This window comes from Macrotis lagotis, chromosome X (genome assembly GCF_037893015.1).
Source record: "Macrotis lagotis isolate mMagLag1 chromosome X, bilby.v1.9.chrom.fasta, whole genome shotgun sequence".
NCBI classification, from domain to species: Eukaryota; Metazoa; Chordata; class Mammalia; order Peramelemorphia; family Peramelidae; genus Macrotis; species Macrotis lagotis.
The window spans coordinates 150,922,840-150,944,809 of NC_133666.1; the positions used below are offsets into that span (position 1 = coordinate 150,922,840).

Genomic DNA, 21,970 nt, shown 5'->3' on the forward strand with positions numbered 1-21,970 from the left:
GTGCAAATCAGCCATGAAGGAGATGAAGGTTTCCTGTTGATTGTGTGACAAAGTTTTGGAGCATATAATACATTTGTTTTACAGCACGGCATGATGAGTGTTTTACCTTCAGAACACCAAGTCTTAATTTGTACTTTGAGGAATAGTACATTTTCACCAGATTAGGAGTTTATGGCAATCAGGAAATTCTACATAGAGTGTTATTGAAAAGAAAGACATTCCTGCAAGTTCCTTGGAAGGAGGGAGCAGCAACAAACTTACTACCCATTTTAATGTTGTTTTGGGGGATTTAGAGTTAAAAGGGATTCTTTCACCTATGAGTCCCAGGCATTTTAAGTGACTTACTTCCAAATAAGATAGTTGAAGCAGAACCTGTGTCAAATCAGGTGGAAAATCCAGTGCTTTTTCATCAACACCTCATTGCACCACTATGCTGTATCATAGATAGATAGATAGATAGATAGATAGATAGATAGATAGATAGATAGATAGATATAGATAGACAGACAGACAGAAGAATGGATGGAGATGGACAGATGGATGGATGGATGGATGGATGGATGGATGGATGGATGGATGGATGAATGGACAGATGGTTGAATAGATTTATAGATAAATATAGAGAGAAATCTATATATGAGATAGACCTAATACTATCAATCCATCTAGATATGAATCTATCTACAAAATTCTCTATATAGAGATACATATAGCGCCAGAAATATATACATACATACATACATGGATACCCAAATGTGTGTATATATGTATATTAGTTAGTGTATGTGTAATAATACTCCTTTTAAAAAGTTTTTCAATGTCACCTCTACTTGTAAATGTGTGCGTGTGTGTGTGTGTATGTGTGTGTGTGTGTGTGAGAGAGAGAGAGAGAGAGAGAGAGAGAGAGAGAGAGAGAGAGAGAGAGAGAGAGAGAGAGAGAGAGAGAGAGGACAATGCATACAAATTGTCTTTTTAGGGGGAAAATCATTTCTAATAATTTACAGCTAACTCAAAAATTAGATTCCACATTATGCTCTGTTTTGATTGTGCACTTCAAATAATTCAGATATTCATAATTTAATTTTTGGTCATTCCTATACATGATATAGCCTTTAACTCCTCCACAACTTAGTTTGTGTCCTACATGTATTGCTGTGACTGAAAATTTTGTTACTTTCAATCCAATCTTTTGGCTCTCAGCCTTTTCATGTTGGAACAAACCAACAGACACATATTTTTATCTTCCCTTATACCTATATTCATAGAGTTTCCAACTTAGTAGGAAACTTCCTAGACCCTGAAGAAAGTTTGTTTTCTAAGGAACAATCTTAAAGAAACTAGATCACCTCACCAAAATGAGGTATCACAGGAAGACTTTAATAGGAAAGTTTTGATGAAGATGTATTATTTTTCCAAGTCAATAATTAGTAACTTGAAAAATTAATTATTTTTAAATAGTGAAAATCAAATAGTATATATACCAATACATGAAGGATCTTAATTCAGTCAGTATATAGAATTACTGGTGTGAGAACTGTTTTCCACCAGTGCAAATGACCAACCCTTTCAGACTTAGTATTTAATTTTTGTGATACATAAAAATTGAGTAATTTATTTCAGCTTAATCTTCATTCATCACTTCAAAATCAAATTCCAGATATTAATATTCCATTGACCTTGCAGAATCTCACAATAGGAATTAACCCTAAGGTCTGACTAGTCCAACCCAATCCTAACATCCCCCAATACAATCCAATGGATATTAATACCTATCACAGATATTATTGGCTGAAAATATTAAGAATTAAAAGTAAATTTCTACAAAGTTCTATAAACTCTGAAACATAGTGTGATAAATCCCAAAGGGCCATGGTCTTCAATTCTATTACTGCACATTTTTGTGAAAGAAAGTTTTAAGGAGCCTATCTAAACCTAATTTACTCTTCTACCTAAGTTATATATTACAAGAATAAGCATCAGTGTATTCGTACAATATCTGCTGTTGGCTAGGATGGAATATTGAATTACCAGGCACTATACAAACATTTTATATTCTCTTTGAAAAAAATCTCAATTCTCAATCACATGAGGCAAGCTTTGAACCAGTGACCTAGAATTCAAGACTAGTACCAACCAATCTCGCTAGAGGGAAATGAAGGGAATAAGCATTTGTATGTGCCAGACATGATGCTAAGTGGATTTTACAAATATTATCTTATTTAATCCTCACAGCAACCTTGGAAATAGTTGTATTATTATTATGTCCATTTTACAGTTGAAGAAACTGAAGCAGAGGTTAAGTGACTTGTCCAAGGTCACATAGCTATTAAGTGTCTGAATTCTAATTTGAATTCAAGTCTTCCTAACTTCAGTCCCAGAGTTCAATCTATTGCTCCTCCATTGACTATCCATTGACTAAAAGACAAATAAATACTCAAAATGAAGAATGGGGGAGATAACAAGGGGAAAGAAAATCTATTAGAGATTAGAGCTTAAAGTATCATTTCTATTAAGCTTTTCACTGGATCCATAAAATGCTAATGAGCATTCACATACACAGCATATGCTATAATGACTGGTGGAGGAGCAAACAGAATCTCTCAGTTCTTCATTGACCCAATGAGATGATACTTGATCTGAGGAAGTCATACATTTGGGGTGGGGTTTGGGTAAGAGCAATCATTTTAAAAAATAAATCTCCAATACAATTGTTTTTTATAGCAATGAAAAAATATACAGAGGAGAAAATTGTCTTTAGAGTTCATTGCAATGTTGCCTAGAATTTCTAAATATGGAAAGATTAATTTAAAAAATAATAGATCAGGGACTTAAAAGGCAGATTAATGAATTCCTTGCTATTGACAACTATCTGAAACTTTAAACCAGCCTGTGAATTAATAAGATTGTAAGGAAATTAGTTCAAAGTGGATCAAAAAAGAAGCATTGTCTTATTTGAAGAACAGCAAATAAAAGGAAAAATTGATACAAGTTTCAACCAAGAGTAGCAGAATCATAGAATCACAAAATTTGAGAGTTGGAAAGGACCTTAATATCCATCTAGTACAGCACATATAATACTGGAATACCCAAGATAACATATCTGAAAAGTTAGTTAACCACTAACCCTCCAAAACTAGTACAAATCTGCCATGAAAAAGCATACTACCTATACCTTCTAAACAAAAATCTAATGCTCTCTGAAATTAATTCATTTCACATTTTGGATTTTCCTTTGTTTTTGTTTTATAGTTGTGATATCACTAATGGGGGAACTCCCAGTGAGAAAAATATTTCTGTGATGTACATTAACACCCTGATATCTTTTTTCTCCTGAAATCTATGGTATTGAAGGAGGTTCATCAGTCACAATAGCAAAGAAGTAAATTAAGTAATTAATAATGTTCATAAAACCAAGGCTATAAATGATTAGAAAGTAATTTGCCAGCTTCAAAAGATTAGGTACCACATTTTTTAATTCAGGACAAAATGGCTACCAAAGTTGACTGATGGGAAGGGAAAAAAAAGGAACCAATTCTTGTAACATTTAGGCAAATGGTCAAAATAGAACTCAAAAGAACTTAAGTGTATACTTCTTGTGTCCCCACTGGGACAAGGAGGAGCATTTTTTGAAATTAGAGGGCATAGAGAACCAATGATAAGGAAGAATGACCATTGTGTTGGCATAGTAACCATGTTACCATGGTAGCAACCGCTAAAGAGTGACAGGCACCACAGGAGTGACATCATTTCCCTCTTGTTGCTCTCAGTCGATAGCAAGCAAGAAAATTCAGTTACCAGCACAAAGAGCAGGTGAGAGTATGTTTTAACCCCTGAACAAAGCCACTCATGTTATCTTTCTGTGTTGTTGACAGCTTTCTATGCCAGCATCCTATTAGGAACAAAGAAATTGATGAACACTGAATTGTGTGTGGATTCTTACCATCCACACATAAGTGTACCTTAAATGTCTAAACTTAAAAGTATTACATCTTCAAACAAGAAAAAATATTTGTAACAATGGTTTCTACTCATACACATTATTGACAAGGTCATGGAACACGTGTCATTTTAGCAAAAGGAACCCTGTGAAGTATACTTTTAATTTCTTTCTTTACTGTTACTAGTGCCCTCTTAGAAAATAATGATTTTTCAAGTCTCTTTTCTCAGACATTTCCAATGTTCTATATACAAAAACCTAAGAACTAGTTGAAAAGCTATTAGCTTTCTCCTTCCAAATATTTCCTAGGAACCAACAATTTCTACAATAAAAGAAACAAAAAACAACCAACAACAAAAAAATGAAGTTTTATAAGAGAAAATCATAAAATTCTTCTTTCTAACATATTCATTTGTGTGCTCACCTTGGTCCATTTACTAGATCAAAAGCTTCTTGAAGGTAGGGGCCATATAATGGCTCTATTTTTACCCTACAGATGAGGAAACTGAGGCCCAGGGAAATGAACTGACTGGCCAAAGTTTACAGAACTATTAAATATCAGAGATATAATATTAATACAGATCTTCTAACCAAGCAGTGTGGGTTTTTTTCCCTATACCATAATCTTGTGTTCCACATAGCACCATTGAAAGTAATATCTCAGTAAAGATTTATATAATTGAATTGACATCTATAGGGTGGAAAAAATCTTAACAACTATATTTTTAAAATAAGGGGTTTTTTAAACATAATAGTAACTCAAAAAAGGGTTAACAAAATGCTACCTAGAAGTAATCCTTAAGGTATTTCTAATGGATTGATAAGAATGATCTGTAATTAGTAGCATTTCAGCAGTTATCATATAAATAGATTCTTCTAAAAATCAGTCTCTTCATCAGATTAAATATTATTTGTGCAAATCTTTTTTACCCTAGCTGGCAGCTGTGATTAATCTATAACTAGAAGAAGACTGACACAAAGTCTCAAGGTACTTTTAAGTTAAGCCATTTCTTCAGAGTGGTCACTTGATAGGCTATTAGGTTAGCTTCCTAATCCCTACATCAGTTAGTTGTTCTCTTCATTATAAGGGGTTATTACTATTAAAGAATCATTATATTCTATATAAATATAGAACTATTATATTCATAGTACAATATAGTCTGTCTTATATGTATCACATTACATAGCTAATTAAGGGATCTTCATTCCCCCACTCTCATCTTGTCTACAGAAGATAATTTATTCCTGTAATAGGTAGAAGAAAGCATCTATTTTGTTAGACTAATATAGTAATACTAAGCAAATGGACTGCTCTGAAAAGAGCAACATGATTATATACTCACTGCAATCATTTTGGTCTTTTTTCCCTCATGCATGGAAACAATTTCACAGAATAATTTCAAGTAACTTATAAAATGGACCAAAAATTCTGACACTACATTTCCCCACCTCATAACCCCTCATAAAAAATCTTGCAATTATAGTAATAGGCAAATGTTGATGAATTGATTCTGTGAGAAAAAATTAAGACAGCACCTTTAAAACCATGATTCTCCTAATCAAGCAAAAGTACTAGACAGCAGGCAAATGCCAAGAAATAATAGCCTGATGTCTGCCCTTTCCAGAATACTTATATTAAAGAGCATGTTAATTTTTAAAAATTGTCAGACAACAACATCCTGGCCAAAGGTCCATGATACATATCAAGTCTGTTATGAAAATATTTTTTCACTAACAATTAGATGCATAGATTTAGAGACAAAAAGCTCTCTATACCATATATACTGTACTCTATACCATACTCTATATATGTATATACTCTATATACATCTATATCATACCTTAAATTCAACACCTGGTTTAAAGCCCTGATTTTATATATGATAAAATCTGAAAGTTAAAATAACTTGCTCTGTGTTATACAAATAGTAATTGACACAACTGGAATTTGAACTCAGATTCTTAGACTGTAAAGTTGGTACTTTCTCCACCACATTTAGCATAAATAAATATATTGAGAAAACCTGTTCTAGAATCCATCTGAGAAAGGACTCTTCTTCCAAAATTATTTTTTAAGAATATTTATAGGGGTGGCTAGGTGGTGCAGTGGATAGAGCACCAGCCCTAGAGTCAGGAGTACCTGACTTCAAATACAGCCTCAGACAATTAATAATTACCTAGCTGTGTGGTCTTGGGCAAACCACTTAACCCCCACTACCTTGCAAAAAGAAAAGAATATTTATAAATGATAATTATCAATATTAGATTGTATATGAAATAATGAATTTCAATTATGCTTATTTTTTCAAGGACACATTAAATTTAACATGGTAAGAACAAATATTTTTCCTATTTGCATTCTCTTCTTTCTTTCCCCTCTTAAATACTTTATTTAAAGATTTGTAATTTCTTTTTTTTTTCACTTCTTTCCACACTCACAAACTCATCTTACCCCTAAAGAAAAGATCCTCTAGGGATAGTTAAATGGTGCAATGGATAGAGCTGTGGCCCTGGAGTCAGGATAACCTGATTTCAAATTCGACCTCAGACACTTAAATAATTGTCCAGCTGTGTGTGTGATCTTGGGCAAGTCACTTAACCCCAATGCCTTTCAAAACAAACAAACGGGGCGGCTAGGTGGAGCAGTGGGAAAAAAAAAAGAGAAACACCCCCCCATAACAAGTAAGTGTTATAGCGTAAAATATATTGACAGACTAAAAATGTATGTCTTATTCTGCAAAATTAGTCTATCGCCTCTCTGCAAAAAGACAGGAGAGACATTCTTCAGGTGCTGTCATTGGCTGCTATGTTGAGTAGAGACGGTTCAGAATTGTTCTTTAAATTGCTATGATTGGGGCGACTAGGTTGTGCAGTGAATAGAGCACCAGCCTTGGAGTCAGGAGTACCTGGGTTCAAATCCGACCTCAGACACTTAATAGTTACCTAGCTGTATGGCCTTGGGCAAGCCACTTAACCCCATTGCCTTGAAAAATCTAAAAAAAAATTGCTATGATCATCTTGTAAATAGTGTTCATTTTATACTGTATCATTTCATAGAAGTCTTCCTAAGGTTCTCTGATTTCATCATAGAGAACTCAGAACAATATAAGAGAAGATATTCAAATGTAAGTTTTAAGTAATCTCACTAGAAACCAATTGTTTACTTTTATGTTTAAATAAACTATTAACCATCTATCAAATAACCATTAAATAAACTATTAACCATTACCAACAATTTATAAATAATGTGATCTTAAATTAACACTGAAGTCTCATGTTATCTTAATGATTCTAACTAGTGATGCATGAAGGAATAGATTTCTAGAATCTCAGAGACAGAAGTTATTTAAGAGGAAGATATTCTTGTCTGATCCTCATGTGTCAGATGAAGAAAGTAAGGTCCATAGTGACCAAATGATTCTCATCTAAAGTCATCAAGCAAGTTACTGGTGCTCTTTTTTTCTTTTCCATACTATCATATTCTATTCCTGGAGTAACCTTACAGACCCTCAATTAAAGTCAATTCAGGAAATTTTATTAAATACCTGTTATATTTGAAGCTCTCATGCCTAACCATCCTTTTAGGCTGAACTACAATGATAGTTGTAGTTCTCCAGGTTATCAATTCCCTCATTCAGGAATTTTTCTTTCTTCCAACATCCTCCTCTATCTTTCCCATTTTCCTACATAATATTCACCTCACTGAAATTTATAGTACACCCAATTAACTACTCACTATTCCTCACACAATATTCGATTTCCTAATTACATGTCATTGCATTGGCTATCCCCATGACTAGAATGCATACTTTCCTCATAGCCATCTCTTAATATGCTTAGTTTCTCTTTAAACCTCAACTCAATAATACTTTTGACATGAATATACTTTTCCCACAGTAGGGTGTAGTATATCCTTTTGCTGAGTCCTTTTCAGTGCTGCTTTTCATCTTTGATATCCACCTATGCCATGTAACTCTCACCTGTTTCTCCAGTGGGCTAAACCAGGTTGAGGGAACTGAGATGTCTCAAAGTCATAGGTGAGTTGGGGGGTGGGGTATATGTACCCCAAGCATGTGGAGTTACTAGCAGAATGGATGGATGAGAACAATTCATTCTGAAAGTCATGAAGGCTGCTGAAGCAGATGCTGTGGAGTGCTTAGAGCTTGGTTAGACATCAAAGATACCAAGGTGGTACACTGCATCTAGTCATCATCGATTGTCTTGACTCTGTCTTGCCAATGAACAATGATGACTTTGGAAGAGAGAGTGAGACTGATGACTTCATGCAACTCTGTCCCACTTAAATTCAATTTGCACATGAATCAAAAAACATCACCCATAACACTTTAACATTCCTATCTTAAAAGTACTGTGGCAACAGGCAAATAACGATGCAGTAGATGCAGCTTCTCTGGATACTACAGTCACAGCCCTGCACACAGGTGGCCCAGATCATAGGGTCATTTCCTCACTGAATGCAGCAGTGGGATTCAGCAGTCCCCTGGGTATCTGAGTAATCCTTTTAAGGACTGCACTGTTCACCTCCTGGTGTCAAGAAAGGACTACAAAAAGTGCTCTAAAAATTGTCTGCTTACTCCATCTTGGCCTGATTACCAGGACAGACTTACACTGTATGATCAAAACACAAAAAGAAATACAAAAACTTTTTTAAAGAAAATACCACTCACCATTGGTGGATGGAATGTACACATACTCATAGAAAATACAAGATCCATTAAAACTGAAAGATGAACAACTCCTGTTGCTAGAGAACTCAGCTTGTATCATATCCAGCTACTAGCAGCCTACAAGGCTGCCAAATGAAGATCAGTTTACTGAAGTCAGAGCTGGATGCACATTTTTTCTGGAGTGACCACAGTAAAGAGGAGTGTTGTGAAGCTGAGATAGGTTTTCCAAACAAAACTATTCTAGTGAACAAGTTTGAATGCCTACCAAAAGGCTCATTACAATGAGATTGCCACTTGAAGGAAAATGCCATGCCACCATCATTGGTATCTACACTCCCACCATGACAAATCCTGATGAAGTCAAAAAAAATTTATGAAAACCTGGAGACCCATATCATCAATGTATCAAAAGAGAGCAAGCTTATATCTCTTGGTGACTTTAATGCTAGAAAAGGCTCAGACCTCCAGATGTAGCAGGGAGTCCTTGAGAAGAATAGCAACAAGGAAGGTTACCTTCTACTAAAGACTTGCATAACTCATGACCTTCTCACAAACATTATCTCCATTTACATAAACACAATAAAACTTCCTGGATGCACCCTCACAGCAAACATTGGCATCTAATAGACTATGTGATGATAAGGAGAAGAAAAAGGATGACAAAGGCAATGTATGGTGCAGAGTGCTGGACTGATAACAGGCTCCTCCTCCCCAAACTAAATATTCACATTCAACCAAAGTAGTGACCCCAAGGCAAAGTGACTACCAGAAGAATCAATGTCAAGAGATTAGAGTGCTTCTCTGAACAGGAACAGTTTGTTGCTAACTTGGAGATAATGTTGAACCAACACACAATTGACAAGAGTGGAGCAGAAAAGGAGTGGGTAGCTTTCAAAGGTCTGGTGTAAAGCACTGCAGTTGTTCATCTAGGTCAGAACACTTACAATCTTCAAAACTGATCTGATAAAAATGATAAGGAGGGGTGGCTAGGTGGCACAGTGGATAAAGCACTGGCCCTGGAGTCAGGAGTACCTGGGTTCAAATCTGGTCTCAGACACTTAAAGATTACCTAGCTATGTGGCCTTGGGCAAGCCACTTAACCCCATTTGCCTTGCAAAAAAAACCTAAAAATAAAATTAAAATTAAAATGATAAGGAAATACAGAAACTGCTACATGAAAAATGTGAACTCCACAAGGTTTGCCAGCAGGATAGCTTATCCATTTCTAAGGAGGCAGCATTTAATTCCACCAAAACTAAAGTACAAGCTAAGCTTAGAGAGATGCAGAATTCTTCTACTCAATAAGAAGGCAGATGAAATTCAGTTTTATGCATATAGTAACAATTCAAAGTACTGTTATGGGGGGCAGCTAGGTGGTGCAGTGGATAGAGCACTGGCCCTGGAGTCAGGAGTACCTGAGTTCAAATACAGCCTCAAACACTTAATAATTACCTAGCTGTGTGGCCTTGGACAAGCCACTTAAACCCCATTGCTTTGCAAAAAACCCTAAAAAAAATCTCAAAGTACTGTTATGACACCATGAAGATTATTTATGATCCAAACACATATGGTACATCTCAACTACTTAGTGCTGATGAAGTCACATTGATTAGTGAAAGGGACATGATCCTAGAAAGAGATGGGTTGAATACTTCCATAGTGTTCTTAGCAGACCATTATCAATCAATGCAGAAATCATTGATGATTTACCTCAAGTTGAAGTCAATCAAGCCCTGGAAGATGCTCCTACTGAAGAAGTATTGGCTGTCATTAGACTCATGACAAAGCACCTGGTGCTAATTCTATTCCAACTGAGATTTACAAAGTGGGGGCTCCATTGCCCATACAAAAGATGATTGAAATTTCCTAGGTTATATGTCATGAAGAGATTATACCCCAGAAATCAAGGAAGCCTCCATTGTCCATCTCTATAAAGGTAAATAGATTGTCTTGTGACAGTTTCAGGGTCTTTCTCTTTTAGCCATTGCTGGTAATATTCTTACCAGAATCCTCCTCAATCAGCTGATCCTTCTCCTGGAAGATAATCACCTCCCTGGGAACCAGAAAAGGTAGAGGAAAAGTTGATATAGTGTCTACTGCCTAACAACTCTAGGAAAAATGCCAAGAGCAGAGCACAGGTCTGTAAACAATGTTTGTAGAGCTGACCAAAGCCTTTGATCCCATCAGTCATAAGGATTTATGGAAAAATGTTTTCAAATTTTGATTGCCCAGAGAAGTTCATCAGTATTGTATATAAATCTCAAGACAGCATGCTTGCCTGGGTTTTGGATGGTGGACAATGCTCTCAAGATTTCCCAGGCACCAACAGAGTAAATCAAGGCTGTGTCCTTGCTCTCATGATGTTTGCAGCCACGTTATCAAACACTTTTGCTAAGGATGAACATGGCCTCGAGGTTAGCTACTACACTGATGATAAATTCTTCAACTGAAGCTACAAGCCAAGACCAAAGTGGAGGAATTTGGTGCAGGATTTTCTGTTTGCAGATAATTGCACACTCTATGCAACCTCTGAAGCTAAGATGGATTGATTCTCTGCTACTTGCACTAATTTCAGCCTAACAACTAACACCAAGAAAACATAGGTGCTCGATAAGCCCTCACTACACCATCCATATGTGGAACCATCGATTACAGCAAATGGAGAAGTTTAGAATACTGTGGATAAGTTCACTTACCTTGTCCATATACTTTCCAGGGAGACACATCTTGATAAAGAGGTTGACACACATTGTCAGAGCTAGCTCAGTATCTGGGAGGCTCCAAAAGGAAGTGTAGGAGAGAAGAGGTATTAAACTGACTACCAGACTGAAGGTCTACTGAACTGTTTTGTGATCTCATTGCTCTATGCCTGTGAAACCTGGATGGTCTACTAGAGTCATGCCAGGAAACTAAACCACTTCATTTGAATTTTCTTAGGAAAATTCTGAAGATCACCTGGCAGGAGAAGAAACCAGACACTGAGGTCCTTTATCAAACTAAACTTCCTAGCATTCCAGCATTACTACAGAGAGTGCAATTATGTTGGGATGGACACATTGTTAGAATGCCTGATATACACTTGCCAGAAAAACTATTTTTATAGAGAATTCATGGAGGGCAAGTGCTCACAAGAGAATCTGAGGAAACGGTACCAGGACACCCTGAAAGTCTCTCTTAAGAACTTTAGAATTGAGTGTACAGAATGGAAGACACTAGCACAGGACCACCCAGCATACTATGCCCTCATCAGTGAGGGGGCTGTGCTCTATGAGGAATGAAGAATTGAAGTAGCTCAAAGGAAATGTGACATACTATAAGTTTAGAGTAAATACCCCAGATGTTCTCACATGGACTATTTGTGCCCAACCTGGTCTGATTAGTCACAGTTGGACACATTATAACTCATCTCTAACAGTGTTGCCATTTTGGTCTTCTTCGATAATGAAGGATAAGAACAAATCAAAGTCTTTCCTCAAACTACTTCATATTTATTTTTATAGTATATTCTCTATACACACATATGTATACACACACACACACACAAACACACACACACACACACACACACACACACACACACACACTTTTTATCTTGCTACTTTCCTCTGGATGTAAGTTCCTTGAGGGCAGAAACGTTTTGTTTTTTTTCTTCATCTAGCAAAGAACCTGACAGATATGAGACATTTAGAAAGAACTCATTGTTTGATAATATTCAATTCTGCATTATACTCACAATGTAGTTAATGTATTACTTGGTGAATGGTAGTTTTCTTCCCAGTTTATAAACTCCAAGAGAGCAGGGATTAGATCTTAAATAACTTTGCATTTCCCCCAGTGATGATGACTTGCAATTTCTTAAAGAGCAATTAACCCTTCCTTGGTCCCAGAAGTATCATGGGTAGAAGACCTAGTGATACAGAATTGATTTAGATAGCAGTCATTGCCTTTCAAGATAAAATGAGCTGAGCTTCCTGATGAGATAGTGTTTCCCCTATTTCTTAAAGTATTTAAGTGGAGACTGAATGATCAGTTGTTGGGTGTGTTATTTATAGAAGGAAATCCTGACAAAGTATGGATTAGAATACAAGACCCCTGAATACAATAAGAACTCTAAAAATATATGAAAGAGGTCAGAGTAAGTAAAGAAAATTTGAATATTGAGATAAATTCACTTACCTTGGCAGTATACTTTCCAGGGATGTATGCATAGATGAATTGGAGGCAAGAATTTCTAGATCTAAATCAGCATTCCAGAGTCTCTGAAGAAAAATGTGGGAGCGAAGAGGTATTAGGCTGCATGCCAAAATGAAGGTCTACAGAGTTTCAGTGCTAATTTCTTTTTTGTATGCCTGTGAAATTTAGACAGTCTGTCAGTTCCAGTCAGAAAAAAAAATGAACTGCTTCTATTTGAATTCTTAAGGAGAATCTGAAAATCATCTGTCAAGATAAAGTACCAGAATTGACTTCCTTTCTTGAGCAGAACAGCCAAGGATTCAAATTCTACTGCATAGAGCACAACTCCCATGGGTTGACCACAATACCCAAATGCCAAAGCATACTTGCCTAAAGAGACCATTTTTACAAAGAACTTGCATAAAGCAAGCACTCACACAGTGATCAGAATAAGGAATGAAAAACATTAAATAGTGATTAAGAGACATGGGAGATGATGGCATAGGATCATCCAGCATCAAAGAAGGCATGATACTCCTTGAGCAAAGCAGAATCACAGAACAGTGAGCTATGAAAGTCAAGAAAAATCTCTTTTCCTAATGTTCTAACAAACTATTTGTGTCGTTCTCCCCCAACACAAATTGAACTGATAAGCCACAGCTGAATACACTGTACCCTGACTCCAACATTATGATGTCATTAGTCTCCTTCAAAAAAGCAAAAGGATAAAAACAATAATAAGAATATGAGAGAGCCTGAATTCACTGCTTAATTTCAATTGAAAACTCAAAGTTTTCTAAGAACATATGTGTCTGACCTCAATTTTCACTAGGAGAAATGGAATTAGAATTAGGAGAATGAGAATTAGAAATGGAAGATATATTAACCCATTATAAATGGATATTATTCAGTTCTTCACACATCTACAAAAACTCCCAAGGTATCTTTTTTATGCCTATATACCCATCTCATGCATCTTCTCTAAAATGTTGTTGCTAAAATAAACATGTACTAGAATCAATTCAAATAGATATTGAAAAATCCCAGGAAAATCATTCCTTCCATCTTAATGAGCCATACTCTCCCATTTTTAATATTTAACTTTTGAAAGGTACTTTCATTGTTTCAAGTGATTTTAGCATTTAAATCCACCAAGTTGGAATCCATCAAAGAAAGGTATCAAAATTATACCACAGGATAGTTTGCAAACTAAGTTTATTTTAATAAACTTCAGTGATGATAAATGGAAAAACTTCTAATATAAATCTAGGACAATCTCAAAATAGGTATTAAGGGGGTAATCTCAAAGTGATCATCTGATTTTAATGCTTGCATTTATTCTTTTGTACCATAATTTTAATCTGATACATATCCTTGAGAAACAAGATTTGATAAAACTCTTGGCTGAATTTGTTACCTACTATCTATAAAGTTTCTGCTTTGTGGGTAGCATATGGGGTATAAAAATGCCACTTATTCTTGAGAAGTTTATAATTTAAATATAGAGTTACCATACATGGAAACAGTGAAGTAACAAATATTTATACAATTCACATTTTATTAATGCATATAATAAGTAATTTAGATGTTTAAAGGAGGGAGAAAGAACTGCTGAATTTCTCAGGTAATACTACATGGAAGAGATGGACAGTTTTATTTAAAAAACTAAAATGTAGAATGTAGAGAAGTGAAGTGGAAAGGAAAAGATTTAAAGGTAATAATCAAAATTTTTACAGAATTAGATTAAAGCTCATTCAAAAGGAAAAATAGTTTCATGGTATATGGGCATAGGTTATAATATAATAAAGAACTATGTAGATGAAGAAAAATAATGGATGTCATTAGAGAGAGGCATTATTTGAAAAACTGTAGTGTAGCTTTATACAAAAGCAAGAGCTAAAAGATGGGTAAACTATATGTTCCATAGGCATCTGTGAAAAGTCACAACAATGAGAAGAAGTTTCACAAGTCTCATTGGACTGTCAACATAAGTAGCAAATGTATGAAAGGACATGCATGAGAATCACATGACATGAATAAATGTGGATGAGTTGTTATCCATATCATGTAGAAATTTTCACTTCAATGAGATCACACAAATAAATTTAAGTCAGAAACCAATTTATAGAGAGTCTTAATTCTATATTAAAGAATTAGGAAGTTAAAGGAAAATTAGAACCACTGAATATGTTTAAGGAGATACAAAATGAAGGTACTAGGTTAAAATAAAATCTAGCACCAATATGTAGACTAAATAGAGAAAAGAACACAAGGAGACCTGTTGGAAGACTACTGAAAGGAAAACAGGAATAAGGTGATAAGAATCTGAAACCCAAAGGGGTAATGTAAAAGAAAGAGAATAACATAAGAGACATTGTAAAGGAAGAATCAAGAAAACATAGTTATTGATTGGATGTTAAAGCAAAGATCTTGTAACTCAGTCCACCGCTTTGACCTGATTAACTGGAGAAAAGATATCATTACAGAAATGTGAAAATTAAGAGGAGAGGGTTTGGAGATGATGATTCCATTCCATCCTCTTACAATTTCACTTATTCCCTCAGGAAAAAAAGGGTGATTTGAAGAAGTTTGTAAAAAGAAGTACTCAAGGGGCAGCTAGGTGGTGCAGTGGATAGAGCACTGGTCCTGGAGTCAGGAGTACCTAAGTTCAAATCCAGCCTCAGACATTTAATAAATTACCTAGCTTTGTGGCCTTGGGCAAGCCACTTAACCCCATTGCCTTGAAAAAAAAACTTAAAACAAAAGAAATAATCAAAAGCAGGTGAATATGGGGGTGGGAAGCAATCTAAAAAAAACAGCTGCAGAGACAAACTATTTTTTTCCCTTAGAATTTATCTTGAGCAGAAACACATTATGTGGATCATTGTAGAAAGAATGTTGTATAGAATGGGAGATACCTTCAACTATAGTTCTGCAAAGGATTTAGCAATATTGTTAAAAATGGACTATTCTTGCAATGTCCCTCTATAAAGGTTGAAGGGTCTAACATTAAATCATAAAGGCATTTCTGCAGGGGGCTGAAATAATATGGTCCAGGCACTTTGCTTTCAGATGATCTAACTTAGTACAGAGATAGGACTTGTAGAATGTACAAAAATATATAGTTAACATATCCAATAGATTCTCTCTCTAAAATAACAGATATCTAAAAGGTGAGATTTTGACATGTACTGAATCACAGATGATTAATGACTTCATTTTCTAATAAGTACCTGTAGTGCATATCTTCTGTATCATTGGTTCAGGTGAGAGTTCATGCTTTCGGTAACAAGAACAAAGGAATTTTATTTTATCAGGAAAGGTTAAGCATGGAATTTTTTCAGTTTCAATGTGACTTGGGCAGCAGAGATTAAAAGGGAACATATTTAGAGATGGAAGGGAACAGAGAGTTCATTTACTTTACCATCTCCCACTTTTAAAATGAGGAAAGAAAAAAGTTGTCCAAGGTCAATGATTTCAAGGCTGGTGGTCTTTCTGTTCTTATCACACTATCTCCTCTGATATAATGAGATAAGAGAAAATAGCAATGTTAAAATAATGACATTCAGAATTCTGTTTGTTAGAAATCTGAAGGTGAAAATTAAGAAAGAAATGAGGGTTTTATGAGAGTTGATAGTCACCTATCAAGAGTTGATATTGAATTCACAAGTGGAAATGATAAACTCTCTAAAGAGAAAAATAGATTGGAGTTCTTAACCTTTTTTGCGTGTGCTGGACCTTTTAGTCAGTCAGGTTAAGTATACAGTTCACTTCCCAGAATAATAAAATACATAGGATTACAAAGGAAACCAGTTCTATTGAAGTATGGTTGTACAGTCCCCACATACACTAAAAAAAATTGAAAGTAAGAAATCAGAAACAAAGTAGATGTCCATCTAATTGTGGTAAAAGAATGCTATGGAATAATAGTGTATTATGAGGAAAAATAATCATAAAGAATACAGAGATATATGATTTATGTGATATGATGCCAAGTGAAATAAGCAAAGCCCAAAATAATATACACAATAAAATACATCATAACTACAAAAATAAGAAAAGTGAAAATAAGAAAAATATAAAGAACAAAAAAGAGATATAAAAATCATTCCCATCCCTTTGTAGAGTTTAGAGGTTCATGAATATTACATGTTACAACATACTTTCAGATTTTTTAATATATTATGATGACTTTTTCCTGTTCTTTTTATTTATTTTTGTACTTTAAAACTATGCTATATGGGATGACTCTCTAGAAGCAGAAGAGGGATGAATATTAGAGAAAATATGGCAAAAAAATAAGATAAAGAAATACAAACTTAATTATTAAATTTATTTTTAAATTATTTTAATAGCATTTAAGTAATAGAAGTATATATTAATAATAATAATCATTTTAAATAAAGACAGTATATTCCTACATTGCATATACATGTATATGTGTACATGCATTTGACATAAGAATCATATGATTTTATGAAGGCCAATAGAAAAATTTTAAAAACAAGTGTCAATAATGTCACAGAGTTGTCGAGGAAAATTGGAATTGAAAAAGGATGTTGGCGCATATTCTAACACCATAGTGCATGGTTGTATCTTAAAATATACTATCCTCTCTCTGAAATTTTTTCCTAGACTTGAGTAACACTGAATATAGATTTTCTCTTAAATATCTTGTATTGGATTTTAGTAATATAGAAATTTAGTAATTTTCTAAAATATATTTAAGTTATTTCCTTTGGGTACTTGTCCCCCCCAAAAAAGAAAAACACATAATTTCCTTAAATTTTATGCATCCAAGACAATGATAAATCTAAAATTATTCATTTGCTTCTGAAAAAGTTACTTTTTAAGACTAAACAGGCTTTAAAATAACATAAAATCTTAGTTCCAAATTGTATATTTGGAAGGAACCTTAGAACAATATCCAACCTATTAATTTTATAGATGAGGAAAGTAAGGTTGAAAGAGAACTTTTGAGCCTAGAGCCATTGAATTAAAAAAAAAACCTCCAAAAAAGCATCCCTCTTCTCAAAATCTAGCAAAGAAAACTACAAACACATAAATAGCCTTTGGTTTAAAAAAATTATGTCAGGAAATTTAGGATCATTAAAAACTTTGTTATCATTTCAATCTTGATTGCATAGGTTAAAAGAAATTTGTCTATTATAATAATGCCTAAGAAAACTGAGAAACTAAGTAACTCAACATCATACAGTCAGTATTGTAAGTCAGGAATTAAGCCTAGATCTTTCTGATGAAAAGATTGACTCTCAATTATGCTACACAGAAATAGGCAGCAACATACAAATCAATAAACATAGAAATCTCACTCTGATCCTTGTTATGGACAGCTTTGTAGTTGAGGGGATGTTATTACAAAGACTCCAGGATTAAAACTCCTCAAAAAGGACCAAGCTATTTCTACCTTAAGATCAAGAAAAACATTTATGCTTGTACTAAAATGGTTGGACCTCAGGAGTCACTATCATTTGGTCATAGAATATCAATATTTTCATAATAATATCAAACATGTACATGAGATTATATTTATATATGTTATACTCATGCTACATAATATTTATGGATGAGGTTTAAGAAAAAGATCAGTGTTGGGCAGCTAGGTGGCATAGTGGATAAAGCACTGGCCTTGGAGTCAGGAGTACCTGGGTTCAAATCCGGTCTCAGACACTTAATAATTACCTAGCTGTGTGGCCTTGGGCAAGCCACTTAACCCCATTTGCCTTGCAAAAAAAAAAAAAAACCCTAAAAAAAAGAAAAAAGAAAAAGATCAGTGTTTAAGTTGAAAAAAAAAGTTTTAACCTGGTAGAAGTGTTCTTGTCCTGAGAGGGTGGAAGTTCTAGTGGAAGGTATAGGAACAGAGAACAGAAGGAAGAAAAGGACCTGTGCTTTCATTGGGAAAGAATTTCTCTGAATGAGGGGGACTTCTTTTAACAGTGCAGTTCAGTCTCTTTTTTCCAATTTATAATCTTTTAGAGTGGTTCAGAACTCTGTGAGATTAAGTAATTTTTGCATAGTTATGCAACAAGCATGTCTCACAGACAATACTTAAACACAGATCTTTCCAAAATCAATTCGCAATCAGTTTCTATGTGTATACATCTGTGTATGTGTATACATGCATTTATATGCCAAATAAATATTTAGAGGCAAGCTGAATGAGCTCCTTTAAAAAAACAGAGTAGGAATATATTCATATATATTTTGTACCATGCAATATATATTTAGAACTGGAACAAAACCTTAGAAGTCATCTAGAACTATTCCTTCATATTACAGATGAAGAAACTGACAGACATATAGAGAAGATAGGAAGAGGGGGAAGAGACAGACATACACTGAGACAGAGAGAATTTGACATCTTTTAATATAAATTACATATTTTCATGTTGGAAGTTATTTCTTAAACAAATATACCATGAACTATTTGTGATTTTTCCCAATTGATATAAATTCACTATTCTTTATCACACTAGTATGATTTCATATCCATGAAGAGTTTATAGTTTGTTACTGGTGATCTTACCAGTGATCAATCAGATTTTTAAGCTAGTTAAGTCTGCCACCATGGAAGCAATGTCACATATATGACATGTATACACACATGTGTATATGTGTGTATGGTATGTGGAATGTATTCACACATATATACTGTGGCATTTATTATATGCACAAATATAATATGCAAAATCCTCATCTTGATGATGGTTGCATTAACCACATATTTTTGTTAATTTTTAAATCATATTTATTTCATCAGTATAGAACTTCCCTAAATGTTTCATAAATTTTGAAATAATATCGTTTCATTTGAATCTGTTATAACTTTGTGGCATACTGCTTTGAATAGTATCCTTTAAAAAAGATGATCATAGTTTAAAGGAGAGTAAGATTTTCTAAGGTCAGAGCATAGGTACTACCTCATTTGTTAAATTCCACAAAATAATTATTTCTGACTGCTAAGGAAGACAATTTATCATTATTGTTATTGTTCTGAGTTCTTTTCTCCTTTCCTTCTTTCTTTCCTTTTTTAATTTTCTTTCTTTTTCTACCCTTTCTCCTTCCTTTCTTTTCTTCTTTTCTCTCCTTGCCTCCTTCTGTTCTCTCTGTCTTTCCCTCTCTCCTTCCCTTCCTCTCTTATTTCTTTCTTTGTGTACATAGACAATCAGTGATAAATAGTTTGTGCAACAATCATTTATTAACTGCCTGTTGTATGTATGAGCATCGGGAATTTTGTTTACTGAGATCTACTTAGTAATCTATCAATGAATTAATAGAAAAATCCTAAGGAGTTATCTTAAGACACATTGAGATTTGTTCCTGCCCAGAATTCTATCCCAGGCCTCCAAAACTCAGTACTTTATCCAACTTACTTGCTAGTTAGAGTATGAAATAGTCTTCTCTTTTAATTCTAATGTCACATTGAGATGAGACAAATAATATTAACTAAAATAATAATTTCATGCATAAAAAGATATTTATTTTTGAAAGGTTAGGAGAAATTCTATAAAAGAAGGAAGTCATTCAGGGGAACAGTTTAGGTTTCAGAGAAGAGGCAGCATTTGAATTGGGCTTTAAAGAATGTACAGGATTGCAAAACATGAAGAGGTCAAGGACATTTGTTGTGTAAGGAAGAGCAAAGGGTATGTTGTTGGAGCTATATTTAATTCTTCAACTTATTCTTCAAGCAATAACCTGCTTAGTAATATATGACCCAATGCTTCATCATTTCATTCTGTTTGAGTAGCTTAGGTGGCACAGAGGGCACAGGTCTGGAGTTGGTAAGACTCATTTTCCTGGGTACAAATATGGACCAAGACACTTATTAACTATGTGACCCTGGATAAGTCAGTTTGCCTCAGTTTCCTCATCTGTAAAATGAGCCAAAGAAGGAAATATCAATACTCCAGGTTCTTTGCCAAGAAAATCCCAAGTGGGATCAGAAAGAGTTGGATACAACTGAAAAAATAACTGACCAACAACTGAAAGAGTAAAATGTTATATAAATATACATCTATTCTAACAGTAGGAACATAGTTCTAGAGTCAGAGTTCATTTAATGCTGTCTCTTACAGAAAACTGAAGTCCAAGTTTCCATAGGTAATAAGTGGCAGAGTTGGGAATCAAGCACAAAATACTATGATTATACTTATCAGCATGTTTGCTTGTTTGCTTTTTTGTTGTTGTTTTGAAACAGAATTCCATGATTGAGAAGGATGATGTAGTCAGGGGACCAGGATTTAAAATCTCACTTTTGCCATTTATTTTCTGTGGGGTTTTTCACATCTCTGAGTTTCTATTTCCTTGTTGGTAAAATGAAGGAAAATTAAATAGATGAGTCTGAAAGTTCCAAACATAGGAATTGGTAAGAATCCTTGCCCCCTTTCCCCAAACACTTAAGCAGTCATTCAATCTAAACAATAATTAGAAACATAAATAAGTGTAATAAGTTATGTTTCAGAGAATGGGATTTTTCTTTTCACTGCTTTTATTTATTTTTTAAATGTTATTATTATTATTAGGTCTGTAATGGTCTTAAGATGATTAAACTGTAAAATCTGGAGAGGTAATATTTTGACAAAATGAAGCTCTGACTTTTGGAAGCAACACAGAAACAAAAGAGCTTGGAATTAGGGGGCCCTTATGGATCTCTCCATAATGCAGATAAAACTTCTTGATATATTTAAATCCTTTTCTGCAAACATTTCTCTGATTTGTTGCCAAGGAGTCACTGAATTTAGTAATCCAGACAGATTACCATAACGCTTCTATTTTTAGGGCCCCGTCTGTTCCTGTGGCAGTTGCAGCTGATCGGATTACTGTTATATCCTACCCATGTAAAATGCATTGATGCTGCAAGAGAACCTTCTCTCCACTTCTGTTCCTGCAAAGTCAATCTAGTCAGTGCATATTTACCATAGGATTTATTTGGATATTCCATTTCTAATAAATCAGTCACTCATTTACAATTATGAACATCATTCTAAATTTGCACTTGTCTTCTAAGATCATCAGTTTTCATTTCAGGTGTTAGTACATGGGATCCATAAAACACCTCAAGTGTCCAGTACTCTGAAGGAAAATCTCTCTCTCTACCTCTCTCTCTCTCTCTCTCTCTCTCTCTCTCTTTCTCTCCCTCTCTTTTTCTCTC

General features: G+C 34.5%; 1 long non-coding RNA gene across 4 annotated transcripts in view; it reads right to left on the minus strand.

Annotated features, from left to right (window-relative positions):
* Positions 1-871: 871 nt before the first annotated feature.
* The window catches only part of LOC141501923 (uncharacterized), a 47,612-nt gene continuing 26,513 nt past the window's right edge, over positions 872-21,970 (minus strand). For 2 of the 4 annotated variants that reach the window (XR_012472336.1, XR_012472337.1), the window contains exons 5-6: positions 12,802-12,884; positions 872-12,532 (exon numbers count right to left, since the gene is read on the minus strand). This is a non-coding gene — a long non-coding RNA (uncharacterized LOC141501923). The remainder of the gene's footprint in view (positions 12,533-12,801; positions 12,885-21,970) is intronic. The other 2 variants (XR_012472339.1, XR_012472338.1) reach the window with 2 other exon arrangements.